This window comes from Pseudophryne corroboree, chromosome 2 (genome assembly GCF_028390025.1).
Source record: "Pseudophryne corroboree isolate aPseCor3 chromosome 2, aPseCor3.hap2, whole genome shotgun sequence".
In the NCBI taxonomy this organism is placed as follows: domain Eukaryota; kingdom Metazoa; phylum Chordata; class Amphibia; order Anura; family Myobatrachidae; genus Pseudophryne; species Pseudophryne corroboree.
In genome coordinates this window covers 978,638,657-978,654,956 of record NC_086445.1, presented here as the reverse complement: position 1 = coordinate 978,654,956, position 16,300 = coordinate 978,638,657, and the positions used below count along the sequence as shown (strand labels likewise).

The 16,300-nt window shown below is 54.8% G+C and overlaps 1 long non-coding RNA gene across 2 annotated transcripts in view; it reads right to left on the bottom strand.

The window, feature by feature from the left end:
* The window catches only part of LOC135050170 (uncharacterized), a 278,993-nt gene extending 264,942 nt beyond the window's left edge, over window positions 1–14,051 (bottom strand). The window contains exon 1 of one of the 2 annotated variants that reach the window (XR_010241561.1): window positions 13,861–14,051. This is a non-coding gene — a long non-coding RNA (uncharacterized LOC135050170). The remainder of the gene's footprint in view (window positions 1–13,860) is intronic. The other variant, XR_010241560.1, reaches the window with a different exon arrangement.
* Between the last annotated feature and the right edge of the window lie 2,249 nt (window positions 14,052–16,300).

The following is a 16,300-nucleotide window of genomic DNA, read 5'->3' as shown; positions in this document are numbered from 1 at the left end:
TCCAGTTAGGTACTGTGCCCGGACGAGCATACACAATAAGGGAGGCATTTTGAATCCCGGGTAAGACTCATACCAGCCACACCAATCACACCGTACAACTTGTGATCTAAACCCAGTTAACAGTATGACAACAGAAAGGGCCTCTTAAAGATGGCTCCTTAACAATAACCCGAATTAGTTAACAATAACTATGTACAAGTATTGCAGATAATCCGCACTTGGGATGGGCGCCCAGCATCCACTACGGACTCCGAGAAATAGAATTATCGGTAAGTAAATTCTTATTTTCTCTATCGTCCTAAGTGGATGCTGGGGTTCCTGAAAGGACCATGGGGATTATACCAAAGCTCCCAAACGGGCGGGAGAGTGCGGATGACTCTGCAGCACCGAATGAGAGAACTCCAGGTCCTCCTTTGCCAGGGTATCAAATTTGTAAAATTTTACAAACGTGTTCTCCCCCGACCACGTAGCTGCTCGGCAGAGTTGTAATGCCGAGACCCCTCGGGCAGCCGCCCAAGATGAGCCCACCTTCCTTGTGGAGTGGGCTTTTACAGTTTTAGGCTGTGGCAGGCCTGCCACAGAATGTGCAAGTTGAATTGTGTTACAAATCCAACGAGCAATCGACTGCTTAGAAGCAGGTGCGCCCAACTTGTTGGGTGCATACAATATAAACAGCGAGTCAGATTTTCTGACTCCAGCCGTCCTTGCAATGTATATTTTTAAGGCTCTGACAACGTCCAACAACTTGGAGTCCTCCAAGTCGCTAGTGGCCGCAGGCACCACAATAGGTTGGTTCAGATGAAATGCTGATACCACTTTAGGGAGAAAATGCGGACGAGTTCGCAGTTCTGCCCTATCCGAATGGAAGATTAGATAAGGACTTTTATAAGATAAAGCCGCCAATTCAGATACTCTCCTGGCAGAGGCCAGGGCTAGTAACATAGTCACTTTCAATGTGAGATATTTCAAACCCACCTTTTTCAATGGTTCAAACCAATGGGATTTGAGGAAATCTAAAACTACATTTAGATCCCACGGTGCCACCGGAGGCACCACAGGAGGCTGTATATGCAGTACTCCCTTGACAAAAGTCTGGACCTCAGGGACAGAGGCCAATTCTTTTTGGAAGAATATTGACAGGGCCGAAATTTGAACCTTAATGGATCCCAATTTGAGACCCATAGATAATCCTGATTGCAGGAAATGTAGGAAACGACCCAGTTGGAATTCCTCCGTCGGAACCCTCCGATCCTCGCACCACGCTACATATTTTCGCCAAACGCGGTGATAATGTTTCACGGTGACTTCCTTCCGTGCCTTAATCAAGGTAGGAATGACTTCTTCTGGAATGCCTTTCCCTTTTAGGATCTGGCGTTCAACCGCCATGCCGTCAAACGCAGCCGCGGTAAGTCTTGAAAAAGACAGGGACCCTGCTGTAGCAGGTCCCTTCTCAGAGGTAGAGGCCACGGTTCGTCCGTGAGCATCTCTTGAAGTTCCGGATACCAAGTCCTTCTCGGCCAATCCGGAACCACTAGTATTGTTCTTACTCTTCTTTGCCGTATGATCTTCAATACCTTTGGTATGAGCGGCAGAGGAGGAAACACATACACTGACTGGTACACCCAAGGAGTTACCAGTGCGTCCACAGCTATTGCCTGTGGATCTCTTGACCTGGCGCAATATTTGTCCAGTTTCTTGTTGAGGCGAGACGCCATCATGTCTACAATTGGTCTTTCCCAACGGTCTATTAACATGTTGAAGACTTCTGGATGTAGACCCCACTCTCCCGGATGAAGATCGTGTCTGCTGAGGAAGTCTGCTTCCCAGTTGTCCACGCCCGGGATGAACACTGCTGACAGTGCTATCACGTGATTCTCCGCCCAGCGAAGAATCTTGGCAGCTTCTGCCATTGCACTCCTGCTTCTTGTGCCGCCCTGCCTGTTTACATGGGCGACCGCCGTGATGTTGTCCGACTGAATCAACACCGGCTTTCCTTGCAGGAGAAGTTCCGCCTGGCTTAGAGCATTGTAGATTGCTCTTAGTTCCAGAATGTTTATGTGAAGAGACTTTTCCAGACTCGTCCATACTCCCTGGAAGTTTCTTCCTTGTGTGACTGCTCCCCAGCCTCTCAGGCTGGCGTCCGTGGTCACCAGGATCCAATCCTGAATGCCGAATCTGCGGCCTTCTAATAGGTGAGCCTTCTGCAACCACCACAGAAGTGACACCCTTGTCTTTGGTGACAGGGTTATTCGCAGGTGCATCTGCAGATGCGACCCTGACCATTTGTCCACCAGATCCCTTTGGAATATTCTTGCATGGAATCTGCCGAATGGAATTGCTTCGTAAGAAGCCACCATTTTTCCCAGGACTCTTGTGCATTGATGTACTGACACTTTTCCTGGTTTTAGGAGGTTCCTGACCAGATCGGATAACTCCTTGGCTTTTTCCTCTGGAAGGAAAACCTTTTTCTGAACCGTGTCCAGAATCATTCCTAGGAACAGCAGACGAGTTGTCGGGATTAAATGGGATTTTGGAATATTCAGAATCCACCCGTGTTGTCTTAGCACCTCTTGAGATAGTGCTAAAGCTGTCTCCAGCTGTTCTCTGGACCTTGCCCTTATTAGGAGATCGTCCAAGTATGGGATAACTAATACGCCTTTTCTTCGAAGAAGAATCATCATCTCGGCCATTACCTTGGTAAAGACCCGAGGCGCCGTGGACAATCCGAACGGCAGCGTCTGAAACTGATAGTGACAGTTTTGAACAATGAACCTGAGGTACCCCTGGTGTGCGGGGTAAATCGGAACGTGTAGATACGCATCCTTGATGTCCAAGGATACCATAAAGTCCCCTTCTTCCAGGTTCGCTATCACTGCTCTGAGTGACTCCATCTTGAACTTGAACTTTTTTATGTAGAGGTTCAAGGACTTCAGATTTAGAATAGGCCTTACCGAGCCATCCGGCTTCGGTACCACAAATAGAGTGGAATAATACCCCTTTCCTTGTTGTAATAGGGGTACTTTGACTATCACCTGCTGAGCGTACAGCTTGTGAATGGCTTCCAACACCCTCTCCCTTTCGGAAGAGACGGTTGGTAAGGCAGACTTCAGGAAACGATGAGGAGGATCCGTCTCTAATTCCAACCTGTACCCCTGAGATATTATCTGCAGGATCCAGGGGTCTACCTGCGAGTGAGCCCACTGCGCGCTGTAATTTTTGAGACGGCCCCCCACTGTCCCCGAGTCCGCTTGAGAGGCCCCAGCGTCATGCTGAGGTTTTTGCAGGAGCCGGGGAGGGCTTCTGTTCCTGGGAAGGAGCTGCCTGTTGGTGTCTCTTCCCTCTTCCTCTGCCTCGTGGCAGGTACGACAAGCCCTTTGCTCTCTTATTTTTGTAGGAGCGAAAAGGCTGCGGTTGAAAGGTCGGTGCCTTTCTCTGTTGGGGAGTGACTTGAGGTAAAAAAGTGGATTTCCCGGCAGTAGCCGTGGCCACCAAGTCTGATAGACCAACTCCAAATAACTCCTCCCCTTTATACGGCAAAACCTCCATGTGACGTTTTGAATCCGCATCGCCTGTCCACTGTCGTGTCCATAAGGCTCTTCTGGCTGAAATGGACATAGCACTCACCCGAGATGCCAGTGTGCAAATATCCCTCTGTGCATCACGCATATAGATAAATGCATCCTTTATTTGTTCTAACGACAGTAAAACATTGTCCCTATCTAGGGTATCAATATTTTCAATCAGGGATTCTGACCAAACTACTCCAGCACTGCACATCCAGGCAGTTGCTATAGCTGGTCGTAGTATAACACCTGCATGTGTGTATATATTCTTTTGAATAACTTCCATCTTTCTATCTGATGGATCCTTAAGTGCGGCCGTCTCAGGAGAGGGTAACGCCACTTGTTTGGATAAGCGTGTGAGCGCCTTGTCCACCTTAGGGGGTGTTTCCCAGCGCGCCCTAACCTCTGGCGGGAAAGGGTATAATGCCAATAACTTTTTTGAAATTATCAACTTTTTATCAGGAGCAACCCACGCTTCATCACACACGTCATTTAATTCTTCTGATTCAGGAAAAACTGTTTGTAGTTTTTTCACACCATACATAATACCCTGTTTTACGGTATCTGTAGTATCAGCTAAATGTAACGTCTCCTTCATTGCCAAAATCATATAACGTGTGGCCCTACTGGAAAATACGTTTGAATTTCTACCGTCGTCACTGGAATCAGTGCCCGTGTCTGGGTCTGTGTCGACCGACTGAGGCAAAGGGCGTTTTACAGCCCCTGACGGTGTTTGAGGCGCCTGGACAGGCATTAATTGATTGTCCGGCCGCCTCATGTCCTCAACTGACTGTTTAAGGGAAGATAAACCATCACGTAATTCCACAAATAAAGGCATCCATTCTGGTGTCGACCCCCTGGGGGGTGACATCTGCATATTTGGCAATTGCTCCGCCTCCACACCAATATCGTCCTCATACATGTCGACACCACGTACCGACACACACCGCAAACTCACAGGGAATGCTCTAATGAAGACAGGACCCACTAGCCCTTTTGGGGAGACAGAGGGAGAGTCTGCCAGCACACACCACAAAGCGCTATATATACAAGGGATATCCTTATATTAAGTGCTCCCTTATAGCTGCTTTAATATATATATATATAGCCATTAATGTGCCCCCCCTCTCTGTTTTACCCTGTTTCTGTAGTGCAGTGCAGGGGAGAGACCTGGGAGCCGTTCTGACCAGCGGAGCTGTGACAGAAAATGGCGCCGTGTGCTGAGGAGATAGGCCCCGCCCCTTTTTCGGCGGGTTCTTCTCCCGCTATTTTTCCAGTCAGGCAGGGGTTAAATATCTCCATATAGCCCCTATGGGCTATATGTGAGGTATTTTTAGCCTTGTATAAGGTTTATATTTGCCTCTCAGAGCGCCCCCCCCCAGCGCTCTGCACCCTCAGTGACTGCCCAGTGAAGTGTGCTGAGAGGAAAATGGCGCACAGCTGCAGTGCTGTGCGCTACCTTATGAAGACTGAGGAGTCTTCAGCCGCCGGTTTCCGGACCTCTTCACGCTTCAGCATCTGCAAGGGGGTCGGCGGCGCGGCTCCGGGACCGGACTCCACGGCTGGGCCTGTGTTCGATCCCTCTGGAGCTAATGGTGTCCAGTAGCCAAGCAGCAAATCCACTCTGCATGCAGGTGAGTTTACTACTTTCCCCCTAAGTCCCACGTTGCAGTGATCCTGTTGCCAGCAGGACTCACTGTAAAGAAAAAAACCTAAACTAAACTTTCTCTAAGCAGCTCTTTAGGAGAGCCACCTAGATTGCACCCTTCTCGTTCGGGCACAAAATCTAACTGGAGTCTGGAGGAGGGTCATAGGGGGAGGAGCCAGTGCACACCACCTGACCTAGTAAAGCTTTACTTTTTTGTGCCATGTCTCCTGCGGAGCCGCTATTCCCCATGGTCCTTTCAGGAACCCCAGCATCCACTTAGGACGATAGAGAAAAAAGCATGCGCGCGCGCTCCCGACAAGGCTGTGTGGCCTGATTGAAATGGGCGTGGTCTCATTACAGTGGGCGTGGCCTCGTCTGATATCACACCCACCACAGGGGGAAAAAATTAAAAAGTCCCCTTTTTACACATTACACCAGGCAAGTGTCCCCATATTACACAGCGCGGCAGGCAGGTGTCCCCATATTACACAGCGCGGCAGGCAGGTGTCCCCATTTTACAAAGTGCGGCAGGCAGGTGTCCCCATTTTACAAAGTGCGGCAGGCAGGTGTCCCCATTTTACAAAGTGCGGCAGGCAGGTGTCCCCATTTTACACAGTGCGGCAGGTGCCCCCATTTTACACAGTGCGGCAGGTGCCCCCATTTTACACAGTGCGGCAGGTGCCCCCATTTTACACAGTGCGGCAGGTGCCCCCATTTTACACAGTGCGGCAGGTGCCCCCATTTTACACAGTGCGGCAGGTGCCCCCATTTTACACAGTGCGGCAGGTGCCCCCATTTTACACAGTGCGGCAGGTGCCCCCATTTTACACAGTGCGGCAGGTGCCCCCATTTTACACAGTGCGGCAGGTGCCCCCATTTTACACAGTGCGGCAGGTGCCCCCATTTTACACAGTGCGGCAGGTGCCCCCATTTTACACAGTGCGGCAGGTGCCCCCATTTTACACAGTGCGGCCGCACGGGGCGCCCGCGGGGCTTCGCGAAATGACGCGTTTGCGTCGTGACGTCACGACGCAAACGCGTCATTCCGCGAAGCCCCGCCCCCCGAGCAGGAGCGCTCGGGGGGAGAGAGAGGGAGGAGAGGAGTGGTTACAAAGTGCCACGGCGGGCGCCCCGTGCGGTTGCACGGCTCGCCCGCCGCTAGAAACGGCACTGCGCCTCACAATCAGACTGCTGGCTTGCTGTGTTTTTTTTTTCAGGGAGAATTTGTGTCTTTCCAGGGGGAGGTGGGGGGGGGGGGGGGGGGGTAGGTAAATGGAGGCTATAAATAGGAGCCTGCAATTTATCCCCCCCCCCCCCCCCACACCCAAAAAAAAGGGTGGAGAAATACATTGCAGGCTCCTATCTATAGCCTTCATTTACCTACACCCCCCCCCCCCCCTCCCCCCATCCTCCCTGGAAAAAGACACAAATCCATCCTAAGAAAAAACCCAGCAAGCCAGCAGTGTGACTGTGAGGCGCCCCCCAGAGCAGTGGCGTCAGAACGTTTTTAGGTTGGGGGGGGCAAGATATAGTCTCATTCTGGCGCCCCTAAATTGCTGAATCGCTAAAGGCCAGATCCACCTGAAATACATTGAGAAGGCCAGATCCACACTAAGGGGGTCATTCAGATCTGATCGCTGCTGTTTGTTTTCGCACAGTGGGCAATCAGGTATTAACGGCGCACGCGCGTTGGACAGCAACAAAGGGTGTCGCTGGTCAGCGAGAGGATGATGCAAAAAATCCGTTGGCACGGGCGTTCACAAGGTGATTGACAGGAAGTGGCCGTTCGTGGGTGGAAACTGACCATTTACTGGGAGTGTCCGGAAAATCGCAGTTGTGCCCAAGCATTTTCAGGGAAGGTGTCTGACGTCAGCTCCGGCCCCGATCAGCCTGATGTGATCGCACTGTAGGAGTAAGTCCTAGGCAGCGCAGAGACTGCACACAGTGGATTTTAGTGGATTTTAGCAGCTCGACGTACACACGCAGTTGCACACTTGCACAGCAAATATACACTCCCCTTGGAAGTGGTGACTATTTGAACACAGAACAGCAAAATAAGCACTTCAGCTCTCCCATGTCACTCTAGTTTCCCACCATGTGCCCCATGTAGCAGGGAGAGTAGGGCAAGCACTAGCAGTGACCAGTGCAGTGCTGGCGTCATGGTGACTGATAGTAGTGGCCGGGGGAGTTACAGGGAGGGCCAGGGCAGGGATGCTGAGAGGGAGTTACAGGGAGGCTGAGGGCATGGATGCCGACAGGGAGTTAGGAGGAGTGTGAGGAGCACTGAGGGTGGAGTTACAGGGAGGGTGAGGGCAGGGATGCTGAGGGGGCAGTTACAGAGAGGGTGAGGGGGAGTTACAGGGAGGGTGAGGGCAGGGATGCTGAGGGGGAGTTACAGGGAGGATGAGGGCAGGGATGCTGAGGGGGCAGTTACAGAGAGGGTGAGGGGGAGTTACAGGGAGGGTGAGGGGGAGTTACAGGGAGGGTGAGGGCTGGGATGCTGAGGGGGGAGTTACAGAGAGGGTGAGGGCAGGGATGCTGAGGGGCAGTTACAGGGAGGATGAGGGCAGGGATGCTTAGGGGGGAGTTACAGGGAGGGTGAGGGCTGGGATGCTGAGGGGGGAGTTACAGAGAGGGTGAGGGCAGGGATGCTGAGGGGCAGTTACAGGGAGGATGAGGGCAGGGATGCTGAGGGGGGAGTTACAGGGAGGGTGAGGGCAGGGATGCTGAGGGGGAGTTACAGGGAGGGTGAGGGTGAGTTACAGGGAGGGTGAGGGCAGGGATGCTGAGGGGGGAGTTACAGGGAGGGTGAGGGCTGGGATGCTGAGGGGGGAGTTACAGAGAGGGTGAGGGCAGGGATGCTGAGGGGGGAGTTACAGGGAGGGTGAGGGCTGGGATGCTGAGGGGGGAGTTACAGAGAGGGTGAGGGCAGGGATGCTGAGGGGCAGTTACAGGGAGGGTGAGGGCAGGGATGCTGAGGGGGGAGTTACAGGGAGGGTGAGGGCAGGGATGCTGAGGGGGAGTTACAGGGAGGGTGAGGGTGAGTTACAGGGAGGGTGAGGGCAGGGATGCTGAGGGGGGAGTTACAGGGAGGGTGAGGGCTGGGATGCTGAGGGGGGAGTTACAGAGAGGGTGAGGGCAGGGATGCTGAGGGGGGAGTTACAGGGAGGGTGAGGGCTGGGATGCTGAGGGGGGAGTTACAGAGAGGGTGAGGGCAGGGATGCTGAGGGGCAGTTACAGGGAGGGTGAGGGCAGGGATGCTGAGGGGGGAGTTACAGGGAGGGTGAGGGCAGGGATGCTGAGGGGGAGTTACAGGGAGGGTGAGTTACAGGGAGGGTGAGGGCAGGGATGCTGAGGGGGGAGTTACAGGGAGGGTGAGGGCTGGGATGCTGAGGGGGGAGTTACAGGGAGGGTGAGGGCAGGGATGCTGAGGGGGGAGTTACAGAGAGGGTGAGGGCAGGGATGCTGAGTGGGGAGTTACAGGGAGGGTGAGGGCTGGGATGCTGAGGGGGGAGTTACAGAGAGGGTGAGGGCAGGGATGCTGAGGGGCAGTTACAGGGAGGATGAGGGCAGGGATGCTGAGGGGGGAGTTACAGGGAGGGTGAGGGCAGGGATGCTGAGGGGGAGTTACAGGGAGGGTGAGGGTGAGTTACAGGGAGGGTGAGGGCAGGGATGCTGAGGGGGAGTTACAGGGAGGATGAGGGCAGGGATGCTGAGGGGGAGTTACAGGGAGGGTGAGTTACAGGGAGGGTGAGGGCAGGGATGCTGAGGGGGCAGTTACAGAGAGGGTGAGGGGGAGTTACAGGGAGGGTGAGGGCAGGGATGCTGAGGGGGAGTTACAGGGAGGATGAGGGCAGGGATGCTGAGGGGGCAGTTACAGAGAGGGTGAGGGGGAGTTACAGGGAGGGTGAGGGGGAGTTACAGGGAGGGTGAGGGCTGGGATGCTGAGGGGGGAGTTACAGAGAGGGTGAGGGCAGGGATGCTGAGGGGCAGTTACAGGGAGGATGAGGGCAGGGATGCTGAGGGGGGAGTTACAGGGAGGGTGAGGGCTGGGATGCTGAGGGGGGAGTTACAGAGAGGGTGAGGGCAGGGATGCTGAGGGGCAGTTACAGGGAGGATGAGGGCAGGGATGCTGAGGGGGGAGTTACAGGGAGGGTGAGGGCAGGGATGCTGAGGGGGAGTTACAGGGAGGGTGAGGGTGAGTTACAGGGAGGGAGAGGGCAGGGATGCTGAGGGGGGAGTTACAGGGAGGGTGAGGGCTGGGATGCTGAGGGGGGAGTTACAGAGAGGGTGAGGGCAGGGATGCTGAGGGGGGAGTTACAGGGAGGGTGAGGGCTGGGATGCTGAGGGGGGAGTTACAGAGAGGGTGAGGGCAGGGATGCTGAGGGGCAGTTACAGGGAGGGTGAGGGCAGGGATGCTGAGGGGGGAGTTACAGGGAGGGTGAGGGCAGGGATGCTGAGGGGGAGTTACAGGGAGGGTGAGGGTGAGTTACAGGGAGGGTGAGGGCAGGGATGCTGAGGGGGGAGTTACAGGGAGGGTGAGGGCTGGGATGCTGAGGGGGGAGTTACAGAGAGGGTGAGGGCAGGGATGCTGAGGGGGGAGTTACAGGGAGGGTGAGGGCTGGGATGCTGAGGGGGGAGTTACAGAGAGGGTGAGGGCAGGGATGCTGAGGGGCAGTTACAGGGAGGGTGAGGGCAGGGATGCTGAGGGGGGAGTTACAGGGAGGGTGAGGGCAGGGATGCTGAGGGGGAGTTACAGGGAGGGTGAGGGTGAGTTACAGGGAGGGTGAGGGCAGGGATGCTGAGGGGGGAGTTACAGGGAGGGTGAGGGCTGGGATGCTGAGGGGGGGAGTTACAGGGAGGGTGAGGGCAGGGATGCTGAGGGGGAGTTACAGGGAGGGTGAGGGTGAGTTACAGGGAGGGTGAGGGCAGGGATGCTGAGGGGGGAGTTACAGAGAGGGTGAGGGCAGGGATGCTGAGTGGGGAGTTACAGGGAGGGTGAGGGCTGGGATGCTGAGGGGGGAGTTACAGAGAGGGTGAGGGCAGGGATGCTGAGGGGCAGTTACAGGGAGGATGAGGGCAGGGATGCTGAGGGGGGAGTTACAGGGAGGGTGAGGGCAGGGATGCTGAGGGGGAGTTACAGGGAGGGTGAGGGTGAGTTACAGGGAGGGTGAGGGCAGGGATGCTGAGGGGGAGTTACAGGGAGGATGAGGGCAGGGATGCTGAGGGGGAGTTACAGGGAGGGTGAGGGTGAGTTACAGGGAGGGTGAGGGCAGGGATGCTGAGGGGGCAGTTACAGAGAGGGTGAGGGGGAGTTACAGGGAGGGTGAGGGGGAGTTACAGGGAGGGTGAGGGGGAGTTACAGGGAGGGTGAGGGCAGGGATGCTGAGGGGGCAGTTACAGAGAGGGTGAGGGGGAGTTACAGGGAGGGTGAGGGGGAGTTACAGGGATGCTGAGGGGGAGTTACAGGGAGGGTGAGGGCTGGGATGCTGAGGGGGGAGTTACAGGGAGGGTGAGGGGGAGTTACAGGGAGGGTGAGGGGGAGTTACAGGGAGGGGGAGGGCATGGATGCCGACAGGGAGTTAGGAGGAGTGTGAGGAGCACTGAGGGTGGAGTTACAGGGAGGGTGAGGGCTGGGATGCTGAGGGGGGAGTTAGAAGGAGGATGAGTGCACACTGAGGGGGGAGCTACATGGAGGGTGAGGGCAGGGATGCTGACGGGGAGTTACAGGGAGGGTGAGGGCATGGGTGCTGATGGGGTGTTAAAGGGAGGGTGAAGGCAGGGGCACTGAGGGGGGAGTTACAGGGAGGGCGATGGCAGGGGCACCAAGGGTGGACTTACAGGGAGAGTGAGGGAAGGGGCATATAAAAATAGCTTTATTAGAATAAATAAAATACTCTAAATCCAAGTGTGGATTAAACATTCATATACAGATTATAACATACGGAGAGCCACCCCCATCCCCCCCCGACTGCTGATTACCATATATTTGGAGTGTAAGTAGCGCCTCCTCTTTTCTTTAGGAAAAAGCACCAGCCTGTCATACGTGGGATTCTGTCTGTGTGCTGCGGAGATCCCTTTGATTTAGAGCAGCCCACTGGGGAGGCGGAGCCCGGGACTCGGAGAGTACCTAGAGCTGCCTGAGATAGTGTGGTCTTCCTGGGCGGGTGAGCGCCACATCTCTTCATGCCGCCATCGCCACTGCTGCGCTGCCTGTGGTAAGTGAGATAGGCTCTGGCAGCAGCGGCAGCAACAGGCAGGACAGTGCGGCTCCATCAGTAAGGACGCAGAGAGGGGGGAGCGGCTTTTCATGCTGCCGGCGCAGCTGCAGCCTGTCAGAGTGACAAGCGCTGGCAGCCGGCAGCAACAGCAGCACTTCTCAGCAAGGAGGTGTGACAGGAAGATAGAAAGTGTCAGGGAAATAGTGGGTGACAAAAAGACATTGGGTGACAGAAAAATAGTGGGTGACATGGTGAGGGAGACAGGGAGATACTAGGTGATGGAGACAGTGGGTGACAGGTAGAGACGGTGACAGGAAGAGAGAGTTACAGGGAGATAATGGGTGACATGGTGAGGGTGACAGGTGGATAGTGGGTGACAGGGGGATATTGGGTGACATGGTGAGGGTGACAGGGGGATAGTGGGTGACATGGTGAGGGTGACAGGTGGATAGTGGGTGACATGGTGAGGGTGACAAGGGGATAGTGGGTGACATGGTGAGGGTGACAGGGGGATGGTGACGGGGGTATAGTGGGTGACAGTGAGGGTGACAGGTGGATAGTGGGTGACAGTGAGGGTGACAGGTGGATAGTGGGTGACATGGTGAGGGTGACGGGAATAGTGGGTGACATGGTAAGCGTGAGAGGTGGATAGTGGGTGACATGCTGAGGGTGACGGGGATAGTGGGTGACATGGTGAGGGTGACAGGGGGATGGTGACGGGGGTATAGTGGGTGACAGTGAGGGTGACAGGTGGATAGTGGGTGACATGGTGAGGGTGACAGGGGGATAGTGGGTGACATGGTGAGGGTGACCCGTGGATAGTGGGTGACAGTGAGGGTGACAGGTGGATAGTGGGTGACATGGTGAGGGTGACAAGGGGATAGTGGGTGACATGGTGAGGGTGACAAGGGGATAGTGGGTGACATGGTAAGGGTGAGAGGTGGATAGTGGGTGACATGCTGAGGGTGACGGGGATAGTGGGTGACATGGTGAGGGTGACAGGGGGATGGTGACGGGGGTATAGTGGGTGACAGTGAGGGTGACAGGTGGATAGTGGGTGACATGGTGAGGGTGACAGGTGGATAGTGGGTGACAGTGAGGGTGACAGGTGGATAGTGGGTGACATGGTGAGGGTGACAAGGGGATAGTGGGTGACAGTGAGGGTGACAGGTGGATAGTGGGTGACATGGTGAGGGTGACAAGGGGATAGTGGGTGACATGGTGAGGGTGACGGGGATAGTGGGTGACATGGTAAGGGTGAGAGGTGGATAGTGGGTGACATGCTGCGGGTGACGGGGATAGTGGGTGACATGGTGAGGGTGACAGGGGGATGGTGACGGGGTATAGTGGGTGACAGTGAGGGTGACAGGTGGATAGTGGGTGACATGGTGAGGGTGACAGGGGGATAGTGGGTGTCAGGAGGATAGTGGGTGACATGGTAAAGGTGTCAGGTGGACAGTGGGTGACATGGTGCGGGTGACAGGTGGATAGTGGGTGACATGGTGAGGGTGACAGGTGGATGGTGGGTGACATGGTGAGGGTGACAGGTGGATGGTGGGTGACATGGTGAGGGTGACAGGGGGATAGTGGATGATAGGGCACAGCCAGACTCCTAACCCTCCCCCCCACTGCATGGTGACAGGGGCAGGGGATGCCTCCCAGCAGCACTGACAGCCTCCTCCCCCACCCCCCCTTTCACAGAGCACAGAAGATGCATCCAGTGGCACAGCCAGCCTCCTCTAACCCTAGTCACAAGGGATGCTTCCAGCGGCGTGTAAGGCAGCTCCTCCCCCCCCCCCCCCCCCGTCACAGGGGATGATGCCTCCAGCCGCCTCTTACCTCTCTCCCCCACGCTGTCCCCGGGGATGCCTCCAGCCGCACAGTCCACAGCCAGGCTCCTCACCCTCTCCGTTCCCGCTCACCTGTCCGACTCCAAGCTCAGTAGGTCCGCCGTCGGCTGCATACATCGCGCGTGGAGAGATCCCCTCCTCCCTCAAGCTGACGGCCGGGATACTCGCACCTCGCAGAGCAGAGTTCAAGGAGGCGGAGCTCCTCTGGCTGCAGGGATGCTGCTGCTGTGTAACTAGCAGCGCAGCGGCAGCAATAACAAACAAAAAAAGCCTGAAAATGACGGGGGAGGGGTCCGCACTGGGCGCTACACGGAGCGGAGGATGTAATGTGCGGTCTATCACCTGACCGCACATCGCTCCTCCGCTCCTCCTCTACCCTGATCGGCGCCTCTCTATGTTTGGGGGGGGGGCGAGCTGCCCCCTTGCCCCCCCAGTTCCGACGCCTCTGCCCCAGAGCAACATGGAATCCCATTATTTTTTTTTAATCTCCTCTCTCTTCTCTCCCCTCCCCCCCCCACAGTGAGAGACTGCTGGCTGCAGAATAAGCGTGGTCAGTGAGTCTGTCAGTGCTACGCTACCTTTGAAATGCGGCCTACAGCTAATCCTCCGCAGCCGCTCCACCATCAGCACACAGCCACTGCCAGCCAAATTACCGTCCTCAGCTCAGCTTGCCCCTGGCGCCTGACGGACTTACAATGGCGCCCACCCGCTCCTCCGCGGCGTCTACCTAAACCGCCGGCGTTTCGCGTCATGACGTCACTGCGTCATGACGTCGGGACGCAATCGCGTCACAATGCATAGCTCCGCCCAGCGAGCGGAGTAAAACGGAGGGGAGGGGGGAATCAAAATACTGAATGCAGCTGCTGGCAGCATAAGCCGCAGTGGGCGCCCCGTGCAAATGCACGGCTCGCACGCCTGTAGAAACGGCCCTGTTGGCAAGTCTTCTATGTGCTTACCCAAAAGGACAGAACAGTGTGCAGAATAACTTCAGGGGAATTTGAGACGGCATCCTGAGGCTGCTGCTAATGTGTTACAGGGCTACTGGTAATTATTACACAGAATTAGGAGGGGTGCTTTCTGACCTATTGCTGCTCCCTAACTGGAAAGACATTTATGTAAATCTTAAGTATCCACAAAACATGCAAGATATTTATGGCACCGCCTGATAGGCTGCTGAAGTGAGAAGCGTTGATATCTGTTTGGAGTCATCTCTATGGCAACCTGCTAACCACAGGTGGGTTACACTTACGATGTAAAGTGATCAGTAGAGCGATTAACTTTACTGGCGTCTAACAAGTTTAGAGATGGACCTAAATGAGACAAGTGTATTTCAGGTATTGACTCACTGTATTAATTTCCTGGAGAAAAGCCAATTAGAATCACTGTTAAATCCAGGGGCGTATCTATATTCTGGCACAGTGTCTATTAGCAACTGAACCGTGAGAGAGAAGGGAGAACACGCAGAGACTGTACGTGGGGTCAGTAGTGGATCTTGCCACGGGCAAGCAGGACTTTTGCCCGGGGCGCCGCCTTCCGGAGGGCGCCGCACCAGGGCAAGATCCGCTGCTGCTGTGTGCCCCCCGCTGCCCGCTGCCCCCTGCCCCCCGCTGCCGCTGGGAAGGGAAACTAGAGGCGTACGCGTCTAGTTTCCCTTCGTGGAGAGGACCTTTGCTGTGCGGTGCGCGATGACGTCATCGCGCACCGCACATCATTTCAGTCTGTACAGGGGGCGTAAATGACCATGCCCCCTGTACAAAGCCACGCCCCCTAATGCCGCCCGGGACGCCAGAAGCCCCGGAACCGGCCCTGCGTGGGGTCACCCCTTTCTTTAACTGCCCCACTTTAAATCAAATATTTTTAGTAATTTTTCCTTTAAGCAGGCAGAAAGACATAGAGGTAAAAGATGGCAGTTCTATTTAAGATGGGATGTTGCCCATAGCAACCAATCAGATGCTACTTCTCATTTATCTAGCACCTTTTAGAAGATAATACCTGGAACCAATCTGGTTTTGACTTGTAAAAAAAGTTTGCTACTTTAAAAAAACAGGCATACTTGAGCAAAAGTCCCACACCTCCGGAACGCGGAGGCTACTGCATTTAGCCAATATACTCAGTTTGTGGTCCTAGAAATCATGGATTCTTTCTATATTTACCTTTGGCGTTACATGTGCAAAATAGAGCACAGAGTAATAGAAAAGAATACGATTTTTGCATTGTATCCTAACTTGCCGCTAATCAACAGCAGTTCTCGGACATCTGGGGTTGTCTCACTGTTGCAAACGAAAAGTTATATCAAAATGATCACTCCCTCCTTTTGCCGCAGTATTAGGCTTCCAGTGAAAGGTACATGATTATCCAATAAGAGAGGAGTTTTTGACGGAACTCAGTCAGCAGCCCAAGTATGTTAAATAGTGGCAATACAATGGCAATGTGCAGCGATACAGAATGATATTAGTTACCCCCAGCTGGCACTAATGATAAATAGACCCAGGAATCAGAAAACTCATGGTAATTCAGATCTGATCGATGCTATGCGTTTTCGCACAGCGGGCGATCAGGTCCGAACTGCGCATGTGTATGCACCACAATGTGCACGCGCGTCAGACAACAACGGGCATTGGCGGGTCGTGGACGGGATGGTGCGAAAAATCCGTTTGCATGGGCGTTCGCAGTGTGATTGACAGGAAGAGGCCGTTTGCGGATGGTAACTGACCGTTTATTGGGAGTGTCCGGAAAAACGCAGGCGTGTCCAAGCGTTTTCAGGGAGGGTGTGTGACGTCAGCTCCGGCCCCGATCAGCCTATTCTCATCGCACTGTAGAAGTAAGTCCTGGGCTGCGCACAGACTGCGCACACTGGATTTTCTCAGCACTGCATACACACTGGATTGTACATTTGCACGGCGACTATCTGATCGCAGGACAGCAAAATTAGCAACCCAGCGATCAGATCTGAATTACCCCTCAGTTATAAGTTCTCTTGAAGAGCATTTTGTATCGAGTGGAAAGGGTCACGCTGGA